At 32.5% G+C, this 20,539-nt stretch overlaps 1 long non-coding RNA gene across 1 annotated transcript; it reads left to right on the top strand.

Moving 5' to 3' along the window:
- Positions 1 to 8,938: 8,938 nt before the first annotated feature.
- LOC133032496 (uncharacterized) lies at positions 8,939 to 9,776 on the top strand. The gene is made up of 3 exons (XR_009685129.1): positions 8,939 to 8,984; positions 9,063 to 9,155; positions 9,239 to 9,776. It is a non-coding gene; the product is annotated as an uncharacterized LOC133032496 (long non-coding RNA).
- Positions 9,777 to 20,539: the final 10,763 nt, after the last annotated feature.

The following is a 20,539-nucleotide window of genomic DNA, read 5'->3' as shown; positions in this document are numbered from 1 at the left end:
TATGATCAAATGTGTTATGTCTAACTTTTCTTGGGAGTCTTTTCGAGTACCGTTTTCATCACGGTTATCATTTTGATACTTTATAACATTAAGGTATCTCCATGAGTACCTCTAGATTTAACAACTTCAGGGCAAATCAAATGAACATTTATTAATAATTTCTACATTGTTCATTTACGCTTCAGGCGTTTTCAACTCATTCTATCTCAACTTTGAATAATATTGATTTGCAGTTGGTATATATCATTTTGAACTATATTGTTCTTATATACTTTGTGCAAGGATCATTTTTCAAAAATTATCATCATCCCAACTGCTTCTCTCCCCCTGATCGAGAGAATTTTTAAAAATTGTGATATCTAATAATATTAATATACCTGTAGGGATTTCAGTATATCACAATGAATCAATATTTGTTTAAACTCATATATACTATATGACATTGAACTTCAGGTTCAATAAACTTCAGTTTCAAGTTCAATCCTTATGAACTTAATTCATTTCTAAGAATGAGTCATACGTGTATAATTAGAAATACATAAATTTACACATTTTGTAAATGCATGATTATATAATCTTATCACATCGATAAGAAACTATGCAATAAAAATCTAACAATGGCTCAAGATTGTTAAGAAAATATAATTTAAATATTTTCTATGTGCAAATATATGCACATTCTTCTTTTGAGCCTTATAAATAACAATGAGAAGAATCTTCTGGTTCTTCAACAAAATTTAGTCAAATTCTTTGACAATTTATTGCATATGATTGATCATGTCAAAATAATTCAATTCATGAACTTCAGGTTCACTATAATTTGTATTTCAATGAAACTTTCAAAATGTAATGTAAATTCATTACAACATAATCATTATAAGTTTCATTTTTATATACACGAATAATATAATTATATTATTCTCCAAAACATATACACTCTTCAGGAATCACTATCATCAATTCAATGATGTATATAATTTAAAAGATACATGACAACTTCATCATGTTATTGTAATGGTCAAATAGATATAACCATAACATATCATTCATTTTTCCTGATATCTTTTTAACAAGTCGTCTAATTTATTAATAGACTATTCATCAGTCTAATTATCATGACTTGATATATTATATATTTAAATGTACAACAAGTACATATAATAAGTTATTTATTATCACTTTCATAACTAGATAAAAGTTACACATCTAGGTACATACAAAGACATTTTACTGCTCAAAGTAGCAATTGTATGTAAGACTTCTTCAGGAAGCTTTTCAACTAATCATTTTGTGATTCTTTATCACTTTGATTATATTGGATCACTAACAAATATTAGTAAATTATATATCCACTTTTGGGAATATGCAAACTGAATTATATGGTAACTATATATTTACATATCATGTACCAACAATAGTTTGAAACTATTGATTTCAAGAAATAATAAAATATGTATATATTAATTTGCTTCTGGCATTACCAATATATGTGAAATCTATATTCTTTGAAATAGAATTTCATGTCTATTCATTCTCTTTAGGTAATAATATTTAAATATTCTAAATGTACAATAAGTTTGTACAATTCACATTCTATTAAATAATCAAGTATACTTTTATCTTGACTATAAGTGTGTCCGTACTACAGGTACGCGGCCACTATTATTCAATTCCACACATGATATATAGATTTCATGCACTTTGATTGTGTGTGGTATCTCATCTTTCGGTTATTTCCAATTTCTTCTGGAAATATTTGAGTAGCAAACAATGCCATTGATTATTTAAAATCATTACATTCACTTCAGGGAATGACGTTGAACAAGTAGAACATTATTATAAATTTCTTAAAAATTTATTACTTGTTCATATATAAAAAGAAATTACTCAGCAATTTCTTTAACAATATTTCAAAGAATATATGAATACAATTTTTGCATAATCTCCAAGATGTATGCAAAATTTGATCTTTAATATATGTCACATGCAATAATTTTCAATATTGCAAGCAATAACAGTGTATAATAACATGACTAATACAAACAATCTTTAAAAGTAGTTGACTTCAATTCGTATCATTCTCTGCAGGGAATGATGAACAATAAATACATGTCTCATGTATTTAAATAACATTAGTCATGCTCACTGTTATTCTTATACTTTGATGTTTCAATGCAATTTTCTTAATATTCTTTTTAGGTATTCAAAACCCACTATAAAATTGCATCAATAATAGTCATTTTTAATGATTCTTTAGTTGTATTCACATAAATACAATCATTTTTTTTTTACAAATATAAAACATTTACTTATGGAAATGTTTGTCAAAATCTATATCGATATTAAATTACTTTTCATTGTCCTCAAAGAATACACGAACATATATATAAATATGTATTCATCTCTTTCATTATATATCCATCAACTATATAATGGATATTACGTTTGCATAATCTTCAGGATATATGCAAGATTTTATTGAGGACGCATAATCATCAGGATATATGCAATATTTTATCGAGGACGCATAATCTTCAAGATATATGCAATATTTTATCGAGGATGCATAATCTTCAGAATATATGCAATATTTTATCGATGATGCATAATCTTTAAGATATATGCAATATTTTATCGAGGATACATAATCTTCAGGATATATGTATAATTTATATAGATTTTCTTTATCATATCATAGACAAACATATATTGTAAATATTATGAATGATAAGAACATAATATGTAATATATATATGAATCAATAATAAATATATAAAAACATATACATATATCACTACTACAATACTAGCCTTTAGAGGCAGTTTTTTCAACCCTATTTATAAAAAGGGAAGCTAAAGGGTGTGAAAATACCCGGTATGTTCGAAATTGACATTTAGAGGCGGTTTTTTGATAAAAACCGTAGGTATAAAATTGCATTATACCATTTAGAGGCGGTTGGAAATTATTTTTTTTTTTTTTCGAATTACACTATGCCGTCGGTTCCTTCATAGGAACCGACGGCATAGGGTACACGAGATCATGACACGTGTACCCTATGCCGTCGGTTCCTATGAAGGAACCGACGGCATAGGGTCGATCAGAGTATATACTCTTCGACCCTTCTTCTTCCTTCCCACTTCACTCAGCCAAACCAGAGAGCTTCGACCAACAAACCCAGAAAAACCCTCGCCGCAGCCCCCTTCTCCCCACCCTATCTCCCCCATTTCTTAACCTTTTTAGCCCATTTTTTTTTTAAAATCCTCCATTTTCGATACTTAATAACATACACCTAAAAAGTTTTAATTTTTTAGCCTCTTTAAGTGTCATCCGAACCCAAATAGTAAACTTTGGGTGTGAAATCCGGCCACCCATTTTTGTTGAGAAATTGTTCAATCTCAACCTCGTTTAAGGTATAAATATTGCTTCTATTCTTATTGTATTATGTATATTGTTTTATTTTATGTTTTTGTAAATTATTATTTGAGTTTTTTTATTTTATTAGTAATATTATTGTGTTTTATGTGTATAGTGTCGGGATTTTTTACGGTGGTCGTCGGATTGCGGTTATTAGGTAATAATTTATACCACAATGTATAGTATATATATGTATTTGTATATTTTATTGAATATTTGTATATAATGTGTGTATATATTGTGTGTGTATATAGTGTGTGTATATTTTTTATGAAAATAAATTTTGTAATTGTATTTTATATATTTTTTGCAATGTATATTTATTGTGAATAAAATGACATTGGAGGGATTTTATTAGTTTCAAAAAAAAAAAATTAGTTTAGAAATAAAAATTTTAAAATGGAATTAGTGTGTGATATAATTTTATTTTTTTGAGATAATAGTGTGAGATATAATTGATTATATATATGTATTTATAATTTAGTAACTAAGTAACTTGTTACAATTTTTTATAACTAGTTATAAGTTATGAAATAATTAATTTTGTAATTTCGTTGTATTTCTTTATATTATAGGGGTTCGGCATAATTTTGTGTGTAGCGTATTTGGGCTTGCAATTATAGGTATATACTTTTACTAACTTTTTCTTAATATATAATTAATTATCAATGCATGTTAGTTGAGTTTGAATATCTTAAATATTCATCCGTAGTGAAGTAGGTTCGCGAATACATGTACTTTGCGGTCGGATGGGTGGATTAATTTTGTATTGTTTATCTGTTTTGTTTGTTATTTTAGGCACTTGTAAAAATTTTGGGAACGTCCAATTACAGCCGTTATGCTGCCCAAATTTCGGTAGAATTAGGATAAATCTTACTAAAACCATTCATAATATAGTTAATTATAACATAGTAATAAGAAGTTAGGTCACATAAAAAATAATAATATTCACATTTATGAAAACTTTTTAATTTTACCAACATTATAATCAACTAAACAACCTAATAACATGAACTAATGTAAAACGAAAATTTGAGTAATTTTTAGATTAATATGAATAAATTGTGTGAGAGACTTAGTTAGTTACATTGTGTAATTAGTAACTAGATATAATTAGTTACTAAATAAATTAACAAAATAAACATATAAAATCCTTCTTTTTTTATTTTTTTTTCTTTCATTTGAGAGGTTCAATGTGGATTTTTATTTTTCAAAGAAAATAAAGAGCAAAAGTTAATTAAAAGGGGAAAATATTAGTTAATACCTTTATTGCTTTACCAAAAATTTTTCCCCTCAATTTTATTTATTAGAAATATTTAACATTTTAATAACATTCTAATCAACAAAACAACCTAATAATATGAACTAATCTAAAACGAGAATTTAAGTAATTTATAAATTAATATGAATAAATTGTGAGAAACTTAGTTAGTTACATTGTGTAATTAGTAACTAGCTATAAGTAGTTACTAAATACTGAATTTTTTCGGATAGGATTTTTGTTATGGATAAATCATGGATGCGTGAGGAGAGAGACACACTGCGATTTCAAGTAGGGTTCGATGCATTTTTAGAGTTTGCCTTAAAGAATTCTACAAATCACGATCGTATTCATTGTCCGTGTGTAGATTGTTGTAATGTATCTAAAGGGAATATTACAATGATTAAGGACCATGTGTATTTACGAGGTTTCAATAGAAGTTATACTAATTGGTATTACCATGGCGAACATTTACCTAATGATCCATATCCATTAGGAAAGCGGGGTAGATGATATCGAGGGTAATGATTTGGATGATTATCCATTGGACTTGCTTAACGAAGCACAGGAGGAATTTCTTAATGATCCTGAGAAATTCGATAATTTTCTTAGTGATGCTGATAAACCTCTGTTCGATGGTTGTAAAAAACTAAGATTACCAACAATGGTAAAGTTTTACAACATAAAAGCAGAAAATGGAGTGAGCGATAAATGTTTTACTCAATTTTTAGCTGCTTTTAAAGATATCTTACCATTTGCCAACTGCTTTCCGGAATCTACTTATGAAGTGAAAAAAATGTTAAATTCTATAGGATTGAAGTATGAAAAAATTCATGCATGTCCGAACGATTGCATTTTATATCGTAAGGAATATGCAGACATGAATTATTGCCCGACTTGCGGTTTATCCCGCCATAAAGTAAACAAGAGTAAGGAGAATAGGAAACTTATCCCCCAAAAAGTGATGTGGTACATGCCTTTGATTCCGCGACTGAAACGATTATATCGTAGTGCAGAACATTCTGAAAATTTGATTTGGCATGAGACCAAGAGAGTGAAAGATGGAAAACTTAGACATCCTGCAGATTCCCAAGCTTGGAAAAAAGTGAACTACATAAACCACCGAATTCAAATGCGAACCAAGACACATTCGTCTCGGTACGTACGCGGATGGAGTAAATCCACATAGATCTCTAAGTAGTCGTCATAGTTCATGGCACTGTCTTCCTAGTTATGTACAATCTTCCTCCCTGGTTAGTGATGAAGAGGAAATTTAACATGCTTTCTTTAATGATATCAGGCCCGCAACAACCTGGACATAATATCGATGTATATTTGGAACCATTGATTGACGATTTAATAGAATTGTATGAGAACGGGGTTCAGGTCTATGATGGTTTTAAAAAAGAATTTTTTAATCTGAAAGCTGTGTTGTTGTGGACTGTCAGTGATTTCCCTGCTTATAGTAATTTATCAGGCTTAAGCACAAAAGGTTACGAAGGTTGTCCGATTTGTTGCACTAACACATCGGCTCGTCGCTTGGCAAATGGACACAAGATGTGTTATATGGGTCACAGACGGTACTTGCACACGCAAATCATCCGATAGACGGAAGAAGAAAGCATTCGATGGTACCGAAGAGGGTGATATGGCTCCTTTGCCACCTTTGCCTCGGGGAACAAATTCTCCAACAAGTTCAACTTGTAGATTTTAAGTATGGAAAGACGCAAAAAAATAAAAAAACTAATGGTTGTTTTCAAAGAAAGTCAATCTTCTTTCGTCTTCCATATTGGAAAAGTCTACTAGTTCGACATTGTTTGGATGTCATGCATATTGAAAAAAATGTGTGTGAGAGTATTATTGGTACCTTACTTGATATTCCCGGCAAAACTAAGGACGGTCTAAATAGTCGTTTAGATCTCGTTGAAATGGGTATACGACAATCTCTGGCACCTGAGAAGAAAGGTGAACGTTTATATTTGCCTCCTGCTTGTTTCACTTTATCCAAAAAAGAGAAACAAACAGTTTGCAAATCACTTGCAAATATGAAAGTACCCGATGGTTACTCGTCTAACATCAAAAACTTGGTAAATAAGGCTGAATTGAAGCTAATGGATATAAAATCACATGATTGTCATGCGTTAATCTGCTTTCAATCGCCATTAGATCAGTCTTGCCAAAAAATGTTCGAGAGTGTTTGACACATGTTTGCATTTTCTTTAATAGGCTGTGCGGGAAGGAATTAGAATTGGATAAGTTAGATGCATTACATGAACATGTAGTCAAAACATTGTGCAACCTGGAAAAGTTTTTTCCGCCATCTTTTTCCACGTCATGATACATTTAATGGTTCATATATTGAGAGAAGTAAGGTTGTATGGGCCAATTTAGGCAAGATAGATGTATCCATTTAAAAGAAATATGAAGGTACTTAAAAGCTATGTGCATAACCACTATCGACCAAAAGCATCTATGGTTGAGTGCTACATTCCTTAAGAGGCTGTGAAATTTTATTCAGAGTACATGGCCGGAGTTGAGGCAATTAGAATTAGCAAACCAAGAGCGGCCCAGATGATGTTGATAGAGGATTAAGGGGCAAAGGGACAATGGTGACGGTGTCCAAGCTTGAACTAGATCAAGCTCAATTAGTCGTGATGAACAATAACGCAGAGGTTCAACCATATATAACGTAAGTACCTTTTGTTTGATTAACATTACTTAAGTCACGATGAACAATAACTTGATTTATCTTACTTGTTTTACAGTGACCATATGGAGTACATTACAATCAATGGTTCCAAGAAATCAAAAAAATAAACAAAAATGGGTTGCGAGACCAACATCGTCAAACTTTCATTGGGTGGTTAAGGAATACCATTATAGCAAAGTTGAACGAACCGAGATCATGGAGTATCTGATGTGTTGAGTCGTATTGCCCTTGGACCAACTTTTGCGGTTGCAAAGCATGAAGCGTACATTGTAAGGGGTAAACGTTTTCATACAAAGTCAAGAGATGATGCTCGAGAGGTTCAAAATAGTGGTATACGTATCGTCGCAGAAACTATGCACTTTGCAAGTGCAAAAGATAGAAACCCTGTTTTAGGTACTATGACGTATTACGGGGTCATTGAAGAAATATGGGAGCTCAATTATTTTGCGTTCCGAATTCCACTTTTTAAGTGTTCTTGGGTTGACAACAACGTTGGAGTAAAAATGACGAGCTTGGTTTTACTTTGGTTGATTTAAGTAAGAGAGGAAGCAAGAATGATCCATTCATCATGGCTAGCCAAGCAGCTCAAGTTTTTTACATTTCTGATCCGGCTAATGATAAATGGTCTATTGTTTTATCGACACCGAGAGAGGAGGTTCTTAGAGGCTGAAGAGGATGAGGAGAATGCGACTTATGTTACGATGACTTCATTGTTGGACAACCAATTCATGAGCAACTCATGGGAATTGATCGTAACATTGAGGAAGACGACGCCGAATACATTAGAAACGATATCAATGAGGGAATATGGGTCAATTGTGATTCAGGCAAACATAAACAAAAAAAGAAAAGAAAACGTGTCTAATTGGTAACTTGATATATAGCTTACTTTATATTGTGGTTGTGAATGGTCCTGAATACTTAACAATTTGTTTATGCTTTTAATATTTCATATACACTACTTGTTATATATGTAGCTAACTTTGAAGTTTGTTTGTTAATGGTGTAGACATGGCGAACTCAGAATCAGGATCTGATTCGGGAGCGAGAAAAATGAGTGTCCAACCACAATACCTACACGAGGGCCGACGCAAATGAATGAAATATCCAAACTAATGGATCGGGGCAAAAGAGTGGCCCTCGAAGTTAATGATAAAGGTCAATACGTGGAAAAAGCTACGCGAAGCTCGTATCCACTACGGGAGTCGGATGTCGGCGGACAATAGGGTTGGCTTATAAAAATTGGAAAGAAGTCAACCGGACTACGAAAAATAAAGTTTGGAAAGACATTCGGGTAAGCTATTATTTGTTAGAATTTTGATTTGTTTTTCTATTACTCCAAATGTTGACTCTAGCCGTGTTTGTTTTCCTTCAAAATAGACGGGGTTCATTGTCATAGGACACCTTCAAACATGATTGTCTCATCCTAGCTGGGAAGTTAATGAAAGACTTCAAGAATAGGATGACAAAAGACATCATAATGCCCGCGTTGAAAGAGAATGATGCGGGACGGCGGCACAAGTCCCCGAAAAGCACCCGGAGATCGACGGCTGTGATTGGTGCAAATTTGTTGAAAGTAGACTAACTCCTGAATTTCTGGTACGCTAATTATATTAACACTAAGATAAACTCTTAAATACAAGTACATGTATCTAATGTATTTTTTTGGCATTGTAGGAATTGAGTAAGGTGCAACGTGAACGTTCCTCAAAAATTCAATCCAGACATCGAAGTGGTCGGAGTGGGATGGTGAACGTACGGGAAGCTGTGGTAAGTAATACTAAAAATTTAATGTGCTATAATGTGCTATACAATTTAATTGGTACTCATTTCATTGTTATAACGTTATGTAGAAAAAGGACCTCGAAGTTGCAGATCCTCCCCGCCACCGTGTTTGGATTAAATCTCGCACCAAGAGTAGAAAACTTGTCACTGATTACGACAAGGAAATTGCCGAGAAGATTGTAAGTATATATTAATTCATATACTAATTGCTTGAATATATAATTCAATTAGAGTTAGTGTATATAATTCATATACTAATTGCTTGAATATATGCGTGCATTAGGCTCAATTAGAGGAGAAGCTTAGTCAGGGACAAATTCAGGTCCAGGGCCAAAACGATATCCTCACGCAGGCGCTCGGGACACCAGAGCATCCTGGACGTGTCAGGGCTGCTGGGTATGCTATTACTTCAAATGTTATTTATTTAGTTACACAAATGAAATCGTTGCTAATTTGCATTTTATGATTTGTAGGTTCCTGACCAGGGCATCTCAACTGTTCGGCAGGAAGAAAAGGGAAGTGTCTGATGTTGTGGCTCGGCAAGCGAAGGAGATTGAACAATTAAAAGCCGAAGTCCAATCCCTTAAGCGGCGGAGGAACGCTGCCGAACAAGAGGAAGAAGGAGAGGTGGCTGGTGAGGCGTATGTTCCACAACCATACGCTCCTCAGGATGAGGTACAACCAACAATTTATGCTGAGGAGTTCATTTCCCTCAACGACCAAGGTATCCTATACAATTTTGATGACCAAGCGGCCCTTACTCAGCAAGTACATCTCTGCTCTGACAACATCGACAATATTGTGGCCCGAGCGTATTTGTACGAGCATGTGGGTGTGATCAAAGTTCACTGCCAGGATTACGATGATTCACATGCTCGGATCATGGTTTCGGAAATCCTGCAAGAGGACGCTGAAATCCCAGTCCCACTTGAAGAGTTCAGATATGTTAGGGACGTGTACCAGATGTTCCTTCCTTGGCCTAAACACTTAATTTTAACAACCGAGGTAACTTCTCAACTGAAATTAATTATTAATGATTAGTGGAGTTTGAATATCTTCAATATTCATCCGTAGTGAAGTAGGTTCTGCGAATATATGTCTTTGCGGTGGGATGGATGAACAAACTACGTTATATATGTGTTATTTGTCGTTATACAGCCATGTTCAAAATTTTTGGGATCATTCAATTACAACCGTTATGCTGCCGAAATTTCGGTAGAAATTAGATAAAATTTGATATATATATATTATGTTCTGTTTTGTTTAGGGTCCACTCGCTCAACCGCCCTCAAGACGTGATGCGTCAAAGGGGAAAGCTCCGATGCTTTCTCCACAAAGCCGTGGTGCACGGGAAGATGAGTTGTTCACGGAAGAGAAGATGGCGTTGATCCCTAATTCGCTGAAATGGATGATTCATGAATTCCTAAGGCTCAAAGATAAACGTGATATAATCACAATTCCTGTCCCCCGAGGATTCATTGCACCGCGTACCCAGATCACGTTATCTGGAGAGGATTTGCGAGTTGCTACGTGTGACTACATCGGCAACCAGGGAATGCTGTTTGGAATGATGTATACTCTTCTTTAATCTAATTAACCTTATCTCAAATTATAGTTAAATTATTATAAGACACTAACACTTTTTTTGGCAGGCACATATGGGAGAGCATCAACGGTCTGAGAAAAATTTTCAAGTTTTACGACCCAGAGCTTCTCACAGTGCATGGGATCAGCGATGAAGAACAGAGTCAGTCTTTTGACGATGCGGCAAGACGATTGGCTAATTGGTTATCATTAATGAACAGCAACCACCAAATGTTCTTTATTCCTTGGAATATCGGGTAAACTTTATTAAATTCTTTAGTGCTAATTGTTCATTTCTATATTATGTCTTCAAATTATTTTTATACTATCTTACTTATATTCCAATATAATTTTCTAGGATGCATTGGACGCTAGTGGTGGTTGCGCCAAAGAAAATTATCCATTTAAACCCTCTAAAAGGCCGCCCAATTCCGAAGAAATAGAACAAATGATCGGAAGGTAATTATTTAATGACTTCTTATGTAACGAATTTAAATTAACTAACGAATTGAAATGCTAATATAATTTTTCCAAACAGGGCATTCATGTATATAGGGGACGCACATCAGTATCTTGGCCCGTGGCAAGGAATTGCACAAGCAAACTGTCCAAGACAACCTAAAAGCCAAGAATGCGGTTTTTATGTTTTGAAATATATGACTGACATCGTCGCACGTGCCAACCCCAACCGTTACATAGAAGATCAAAAAGCTGTAAGTTTTAATTATTGATCATAGTATATAAATTTTATAATAACAAATATATAATATACATATACATAAACTAATATAAATTTTTAATTTTTTTAACAGTTTGGGGGTAAGAAGCAATACGATCCAAAAACAGAAATTTTACCACTACAGCGAAAGTGGATCGAACAATTGATGGCGGTGATTCACGGTGACGATTGAGGTTCAAAGGTCGAAGAATTTTTCTTCATTATGTAATTTTTATAGATTAACTTGTAATTAGATTTATTAACTTATTAATATTTTTAACTAATTTTACATGTTTGTGTAATATTTAATTATTTTTATGAAATCAAATTATGTTTTTACCCAAATTTAATTACTATTTAATTTAAAATGTAATTAATATATAATTAAATTAAATAAATATGTAATTAAAATTAAATAAATATGTATATAAATTAATAAATATAAAATTAAAATAATATAATTAAATTAAAAAAAAAAAATGAAAAAAACTGAAATCTGAGGAGTTTTGGCGTCGGTTCCTACGCCACATATGGCGTCGGTTATTGGCTAGGAACCGACGCCATATGTACCCCTATGGCGTCGGTTCCTAGCTAGGAACCGACGCCATAGGGGTACATATGGCGTCGGTTCAAATCAAACCCTTTAGCGTCGCCCTGATAGGCGTCGGTAGCGAATTTCGCGAAAACCGACGCCTAAAGGGCTTAAAAACCGCCTCTAAAGGGTGTTTTTGTAGTAGTGTATATATAATATATAGATATATATAGATAAAAAGAAAACTAAAGGATTCTTGAAATTGTTTCAGTCAGATGAGTATATATATAAATATATATTTAGTGTATCGTGACTTTGAAACAATTCAAGAATTTTAACAAAATACTTACATTGGGTCTTAGGCAGAGACTCATGCTTGAAGCTTGGGCAGAGACTCGTGCTGATAACGTGTTATAAAATAATATAAAATAATATAAAGTAGATGAGAAGAAAGAAGAAGAAGATGAAAAGAGAAAGAGAAAGTGAATGAGAATTTCTGAGTTGTTTATTCCAATGGGGTGAACCCCTATTTATACAAATACAAGAGTGAGATATTAAGAAACTAAGAAAAAGGGAAACTAAGGAAAAGAGGAATGTTGATTACAATTCATGGTAATAAATAAAAGATTTGGACATCCACATAATTATTAATATTTATAACAAATATATGTTTTTGAGATTTTTAAAAATTAATTAATTAGATCTTAAAAAAAAGATATAAAATGATAAATAATAGACAAGTAATTTTTACGTGGTTCTGCTATCAAAAGAAAAATTACGTGGTTCAGACGTTAATAATCCCTAGTCCACGAGTTCGTTGTATTAGCCTTACCGGCGAGTATCTAAATATTACAAGTATTTACAGTATCAATATTAATGTATTCCTTTCGTTTCTCTTGGAGAAAAAGAAAGCTCATAGGAATTTTGGCAAAGGTTATGTAAGTATCAAAATGTTCACTCTTTGCACATAAAAAATGAGAGCATTTATAGGCACATGTGTGGGTGAGGGCATATCCTTCACCTACCTAGGATTTCGTGCTCAACACATTACAATGGCTAGTGCTACGACTTTAGCAATTTGACCGTTGGTTGGTAGGAAGCCTTCCTATCGTGTGGCGTACGGCTGCTGCAAGGCAATTCGTGAGACTCAGGACATGTGTCGCTCAAAAGTTTCACCTTACAAAGTTGGTGTCTAGACATGTTGGATAAAAAGGAGCTATAGAAGCACGTACGTGCACTACCAAGGTCTGACGCAAGAGACAAGATCTGATTTGGTGTTAGAAGATATGCAATCATCACCTTGAGCTCCGACTAGGACACACCCAAATAGGTTCGAAGAGCATCTGGCCATAGCCTTCCCGAATCAAATTAACCCGCTGCCACCCTGGAACACTCATAGCTTCTAATCCTTCCCAATATCAAATCATTAATGGGAATCTCGGAGCTCCTTCCGTCCTCACTGACAGGAAGAACCTCTGGGTAACTTCTGGTGTACAACATCTCCCATGATGTCGAAAGGCAAAAGGTACATACTAATTATGCATGATCTGACGTGTCATCCTTGCGTAATTGCCACATACCAGGCATCCCAGGATGCAGATAACACTAGTGTAAGGAGCTTGCAGCTTCCTTCCGGATGCTTGACTTATTATTTTGACTTGTCGTCCAAGTATTGGAATATGGAAGAAGTCTTCCGTATTCCCTTGGGTAACTGAGGGGTTGATATACTCTGGGATACTATTTGCTGAAGCATGGTGATTGTTTAGTGGAGCTGTGGAGCTCACGCTCTGAGCCTAGGCACATTTCTCGTAGGAAATGAATAACAAATGGACTTGAAAAGATGCCAACCTTCTGGCATGTTGGAGGTGTTGCCACGAAATGATGAGTAATGAATAATTTATTCTTTTTCTTTGGGCGCATTAAATGTAAACATTTTGAATCCCCAGCCGTTGGATGGTGTTTTTGATTAATTCAATTTGGACCGTGTATTTCAAAAATGTCTGAACCGTTGCCACCCATATAAATAAAAGTCTTGACGATAGAATTCACTTTTCCTTCCTCACCTTAAGCTTCAATCCCTTGCCCAGAGAATTCTCTCAGGTAGCATCCTCGACTAGAAACCTTCACCCTTACTCACCTCTTTGAACCAAAACTTTGCCCCCTCTTCTCGACTTTGCTGTCGTGTTTCCTGACATTCATCACTTACCCAAACGACTAGTTCACTGTTGGAGCAAGGCGTGGCCTGGTCACCAAGCAGCCTGTGGAATTTTAGACGACGACGAGTATGTTGGGAATTATTTTACCAGGATCTTAGATCTACTCACAAGTATGTTTATTAACATCCTAAATATGAACTTTCTAAAACGATAAAATAAACACATATAAAGTTAAGAAAACCTTACATTGATGCAGCGGAATAAATGTCTCCTTCCACTCAGATCTCTAACCCTTGATTCCTTTCTGTAGCAGAGTATAATCAAGATCTGAGCCCGAATCTCCTTCTTCTTCAAGCTTTGATCGTTCACAGTCTTCCAATCTATGATTGAGTTACTGCTTGCTGTGTGTGGGCACTTACTCTTTCACTAGGGTCACGAAAAAGATGAAGGGAAAAGAGAGAGAGAGAGATTTCGGCCAAGGTAGAGAGTGAGGAATGCTTAGTTTTCTGAAGAGAGAAATTTCTGTCAGAAAGCTAATTTGAAAACTTATTATTTGACTGAGCCATCACTTTCTATTTATAGGCAACTACTAGGTCTAGGTTTAGAATTATTTGGCATTAAAATAATGAAAATAATAATTTGAAAAATCATATTAAGTGGCCGGCCTAGGTGTTGTAATGGGCCTCACTTAATTTTGCAATTTTATCAAATTTTATCTCTATTTTCTTAAAAATGCCAATTTTCTAATTCTAACCTTTTAAATGCCAAAACTAATTATTTAATAACTAAAAAAGATTATTAAATAATATTGTCATTTAATTTAATTATTAATTAGACATATAAAGTCTATTAATAAATAAATAAACCTAGAAAACTCTTTTCCTTACAATTTCACCCCTGAATAGTGAAAATTCATAAAATTAGACATAGTCTAACTTTAGAATTATAATTGATCAATCACGAATCAATTAATGAGTCTTACAAGCAGAATGTTCTCAACTAGAATGGGGACCATGGATCTATATGCTGAGCTTCCAATAAGTGAACCAAATTTACCAAGTAAATTCCTACTTATTAATTCTTCGTTGAATCCACTCTTAGAACTTAGAATTGCACTCTCAGACTTATATAGAGCATATTGTATGTTTCACGATACCAATATACTATCTCATTTAACCATTGTTATAATCTTATTGTGATTTAAAGATCCTCTATATAGATGATTTACATCGAGATGGGATTTCTTTACCGTTCTCACCCCTCAATGTATTTTGCCCCTTAAAACACTTAGCTACCTGTAAATGGTGTTTAGTGATCTAATAATTAGTCAGTTAAACAAGAGCTCATCCATTTACTTCTATTTGCTAAGCTCGAAGGGAATCATCACTTGACTTCTATACACCAGTAGAAGCTATAGATTCCATATTTATGTTCAGCACTCCCACTCAATCATACTACCATGTTCTCGAAATATACGTATCACCACGACTAGAAAGTAGGCTTAACTAATAAATCTAAGAACATGAATAGCACTCTGAGTTGAGCCCAAGCATATCAGGATTTAGATTCTTTTCAATCTTAAGATCAACTACTGATATTGACTTGGAAAGATATGTATAACGGTAAGTTTGTAATATCTTAACTTAGTTGCAATATCGGTCCAGTCCAATGTATACTCCATACATTCGAAACTAGTATACTTTACTAATGTCCTGGAAAGAACATAACACTTACTCCAAGTGTAAGTACACATCATTGCTGATTATCACATTAGTGTAAATCCAATAACAACGATGAAACGAGGGACCAAAACTTTTGATTCATATGATCACAATCACATTCCACTGTGTTGACGATACTGTAATTGTGAATAAACATATGATCTGGATTTAACTGATTTTGTGTGTATGAATGTAATAAACATATTAAACATATTAAACCATTAGCATGTAAAATTCATGCAAACATCAATCACTTCAAATTTCTTATATTGATAACTAATCAGATTGTAAAGAGTTTTATTTAGGGCATAAAACCCAACAAACTCCCACTTGCACTAATATAAAACAAACTGCGCAAATAGGTCAATCTGATGTCTTGATCTTCAGATCAAGTGTAGTATATTTGAATCCACCCAAACTTCTGGAAACTAGTTCATAAACACACTTATGAAACATCCTTTACTATATGCTTTACTTATCAAGGGATACTGAAATCTTTACTGTTTTAAAAGTACATCCGAATTAATAGAAGACATATCTCTCATATTTTAAAATATGTAATTGAGATAATACAGTGTAGACTTTTCTTCAGTGATATAACTTTCTGGTATTTTCGAATAGACCAAGTTATAATTCTTCTCTGGTAGAGCTTGAATTATTATACAATAATTCCTCCACCCCCAAAGTAAGCACCATCTCATATAAATCGAAATTAGATGGTGAGATACAAAGACAACTGTTACACAGTTCCTTAATATCTGACATATAGATCACTTACATAAATCCTTCTTGAATATCTTCTAATGTTCCCTATTTGATTACATCTTAGATAGCTCCCACTCAATAGCAGATGTCTGGTTAAATAATACTTTTAACCTCTGATTGTTTAGAGAGTTACCTAGTTGTGACTTTTGTATTAGTCCGAAACTTTAAGTCAAGACTAAGTCATCAACATAGCAGACTAGTATTTTGAAGTGAAAAATACATGCCAGAGATAAAGTAATCAAAATTAAGATACCATCAAATTTTATGAGGATTAAGAATTCTTGGTTCAAGTCATTCGAATGGACTGAACTAGAGTTCTTTATCTTATTCTCATAATTCTGATAAGCTATACATATCCATGTGAATGGTTAGATTTGCTTTTCAGTAGTGTTCTTAAGTACCTATCACAATTATCAACCTAATGAAGATGGGTATAGAACTTTAAAATTCTCCCACTCAATTAAGGTAGTGTGAAACTTTAACAAAGAACTTTCAAAGGTATCATACTTTTACTTACAACAGTAAAATCGAAATGGAACATACAATCAAGATCAAGAATTTATATTGACAATAGCTGACTCATTATATTACTTCTATGTTTAAACAAGATATGTGTTTCATAGGGAATTGTGGAATAGACTCCACCCCTAAGAATATACATATAGGGTACTTGTGGATAACCTCCACCCCTAAGTATATAGAGATTATGATCCACCCCTAAAGGTTGTAAAGATCATGATTCTCTTAGTGTGATAGAGTTTATGTGGAGTTGAATACTATCCAGAGTTCATTAGATATAAAAGATCGTTGAACTGCATAGTTTTCTTAACTTTTCTCCACCCCTATCAGATCATAAGATCCTTTTATTAAACAAATTCTTAATAATTGTATGAGAATTAACAATTATTGATAAACATAGAAATAATTTCTAATGTTTATATAATATAACTCTATGAAGAGTTGTAAATATTATAGAATTTGCATCAATAATAAAAACACTTACACATACAAACATACAAATATAATGTGGTAATAATTGATGAAGATAAAATAAATGAAGCTCAATCTCATAAATTGCAATAGTGAATTTCGAAAAAAAACTTTATTAATAAAAAAAAGTATTGCAACAATATGAGAGAAACAGGGATAAATATCCCTAACTAAAATTTGAAATCCAAATTGTCTTTAAACTAAAACAATTAATTCAAAAATAAATTGAAGAGCTTCATCTTCATCTGGACGATTTCACCCTTGGTCCAGCTTTTTGATCGAACTCTTTTGAGTTCAAGTAGCTTGACCTATAAGAAGAAGAAAACAAATAAACAAAGTTTAGTCCAGAATCATAAATCCAATTGGATAACAATTCACTAAACTCTTAAAGTTTATTAATGGAAATACCTTGTTTCTTTGCAAGAAGTTTAGGACACTGGGATTTCCAATGACCTTTCTCATTGCAGTAGAAACACTTTCCTTTAAGTGTAGCATCACCAGAAGGAGCAGCCTTTTTATTGGCTTTTGTTCGCTTCTTGGTGTTGTGCCACTTCCTCTTCGATTTGGGCTTTGAAGCAGAGGCAACATTTGCTTCAGGTTTTATCGTCCCATTACCATTACCAGGATGAGGTTTACTCCCTTTCTTCTTGGGTCCTCCAATCAAATTTTCATAAGTTTGAAGGTCATTGACTAATTCATGAAAGTCAATTTCCTTCTTATTCATGACATAATTTGATGTATATGGTAGAAATGTTGGAGTCAGGCTATTCAAGATAAGACTAACTTGAGTAGCACTGTCCATTTCAGCACCATGATCCTGGGCTTCTTGGAAATAACTGGACATGAGGAGAACATGATCACGCACGTTTTGATGAGGTTCCATCCGTGCGTTAATGTACTTCTTAGTCGCGTCAAAGCGTGGCTGAAGCGATGTCTTACCGAATAGCTCATTTAACTTCGTCATAACTTCAGCAGCCTTCTCAGTTTTAGAAAACCGAGTTTTGAGGGTGTCAACCATGCTAGAAAGCATAAAGTATAGAGCTTTGTCATTTGCTTTCTGCCAACGCTCATACTTTTCTTTCACAACTTTGGTTGCATTATCCCCAGGCACTTCAGGTGACGGCTCAGTTAAAACAAACAAGACACTTTCTCCTATGAGAGCAATATTAATGTTCTCATTCCATTTATTAAAGTTAGATCCATTCAGCTTGTTTTCAGTCAACAGTGATAACATGGGATTCATTTTGACAAACAGGATACTACAAAATAATAGAAATCAACAAATAGATATATATAATGGTTTAACACACAAAAACAATTCAGAAATTATAAGCACATAGCAAGTAGGAATGATATGAGAAAATACTTAAAAAATTCAATCCTAAATAATTTCTAAGGTTTTCAACAAACTGATATCAGTGTCCCGTTTAGGCGAGAGTCAAAGCTACCATCCATTGAATAGAGTTGTCAGCTCATCTAAAAGGTTAAACATTCTAGCAACCTTTTATTCGATCAAGATCAGAATCCAGCGTTGTCCCGTTTAGGCGACAATCAAGGCTATTCTATCTCATGAGCTTCTACCATTGTTTCGCAATTTGCAAGTCAAATATGGTCGCCACCATTAGGGTGATCTATACCATATAAAACACTTACAAACCACTTATCATGCGAGATTAAACGGTGCGAAATTGCTAATGAACGTTCCTCCATTAGAGAGGATTACTCACTAAAACAAACGCAGTGTAAAACCCACAATGGAGATCGAATATCTTAATAATAATAAAGCTCATTGTTTAAAATGTATTTTCTTTATTATTCTAATAAATAAATCTCATTAAATTCTATTTAAGAATTAAAATTCAAAAATAAGAATTTAATATAATATTTATAAAATTATACTTAGATGGTGATTGAAATAAAATTAATTATTTCCATCTTAGTAATAATCTTAAATATAAATATTAAGGAAATTAATTTAAGTTGAATTAAATAAATAATTAGCAACTTAAAAATTTCCTTTGAGAATATATTTATTGGGTTCGAAAATTTAAAGTATATAAAAATACAATTTTCGAAAATAATAAAAAATAGAAAAGAAATACTTCAAGCAAAAATATCACCTATCTAGATATTCTTTTGACTAGTTAATTCAATTTCTAATAATATATATATATATTTTAAATTCATTTATTTTAAATTAATCAATTAAATGAAAAAAATCATTGACTTGAGTTGGTCCAAGAATTAATTAAAATAAATAATTAATTTACAACTCAATCTATTTTTTAAAATAAAAAAAATTCGAAAATATTGCATAATTAAAATGCAAATTTTGAAATTGATTAATAAAATAAAGAAAAATATATATATTGAAAATTATTTAAATTTAAGTTGAAAAATTAAATTTCAACCTAAAAATAATTTTCTATTTAATTAAGTGTCATGAAAAATCAATAAATACTTAAGTATCATGATGAAAATCAACTTAGATATTTAGATTCTTCAAGTTAATTAAATGTATTAAATTCAAGAAATAATAATTAAGTGTAGAGAAAGCTTAATTATTAATTTCTATTTAATACTAGGAAAAATATACTTAATAAAATTGTACCAAAATTAATTATTTAAATAATTAATTTCACAAAAGTATAATATTTTCCTTTTTAAATATTAGAAATAATAAGTAGTCTAGAAATTACTATCTAGAAAATATCTTATTTGACTAAGTATCTTTTCAAAATTTGAAAAATATCTAATTTAATTATATAGAAAAAATCTAAAACTTAAATAATTTCAAATCTAGATTTAATTAAATATCACAAATTAAGTTGTAACCACTTAATTTGAAGATATCTTTTTAAAGTTAATATTTGAAAAGATATTAACAAAAAAATATCTAAGAT

This window comes from Cannabis sativa, chromosome X (genome assembly GCF_029168945.1).
Source record: "Cannabis sativa cultivar Pink pepper isolate KNU-18-1 chromosome X, ASM2916894v1, whole genome shotgun sequence".
Classification (NCBI taxonomy): domain Eukaryota; kingdom Viridiplantae; phylum Streptophyta; class Magnoliopsida; order Rosales; family Cannabaceae; genus Cannabis; species Cannabis sativa.
Note: the sequence above shows the minus strand (reverse complement) of the source record. Positions and strands in the feature narration are given on the sequence as shown.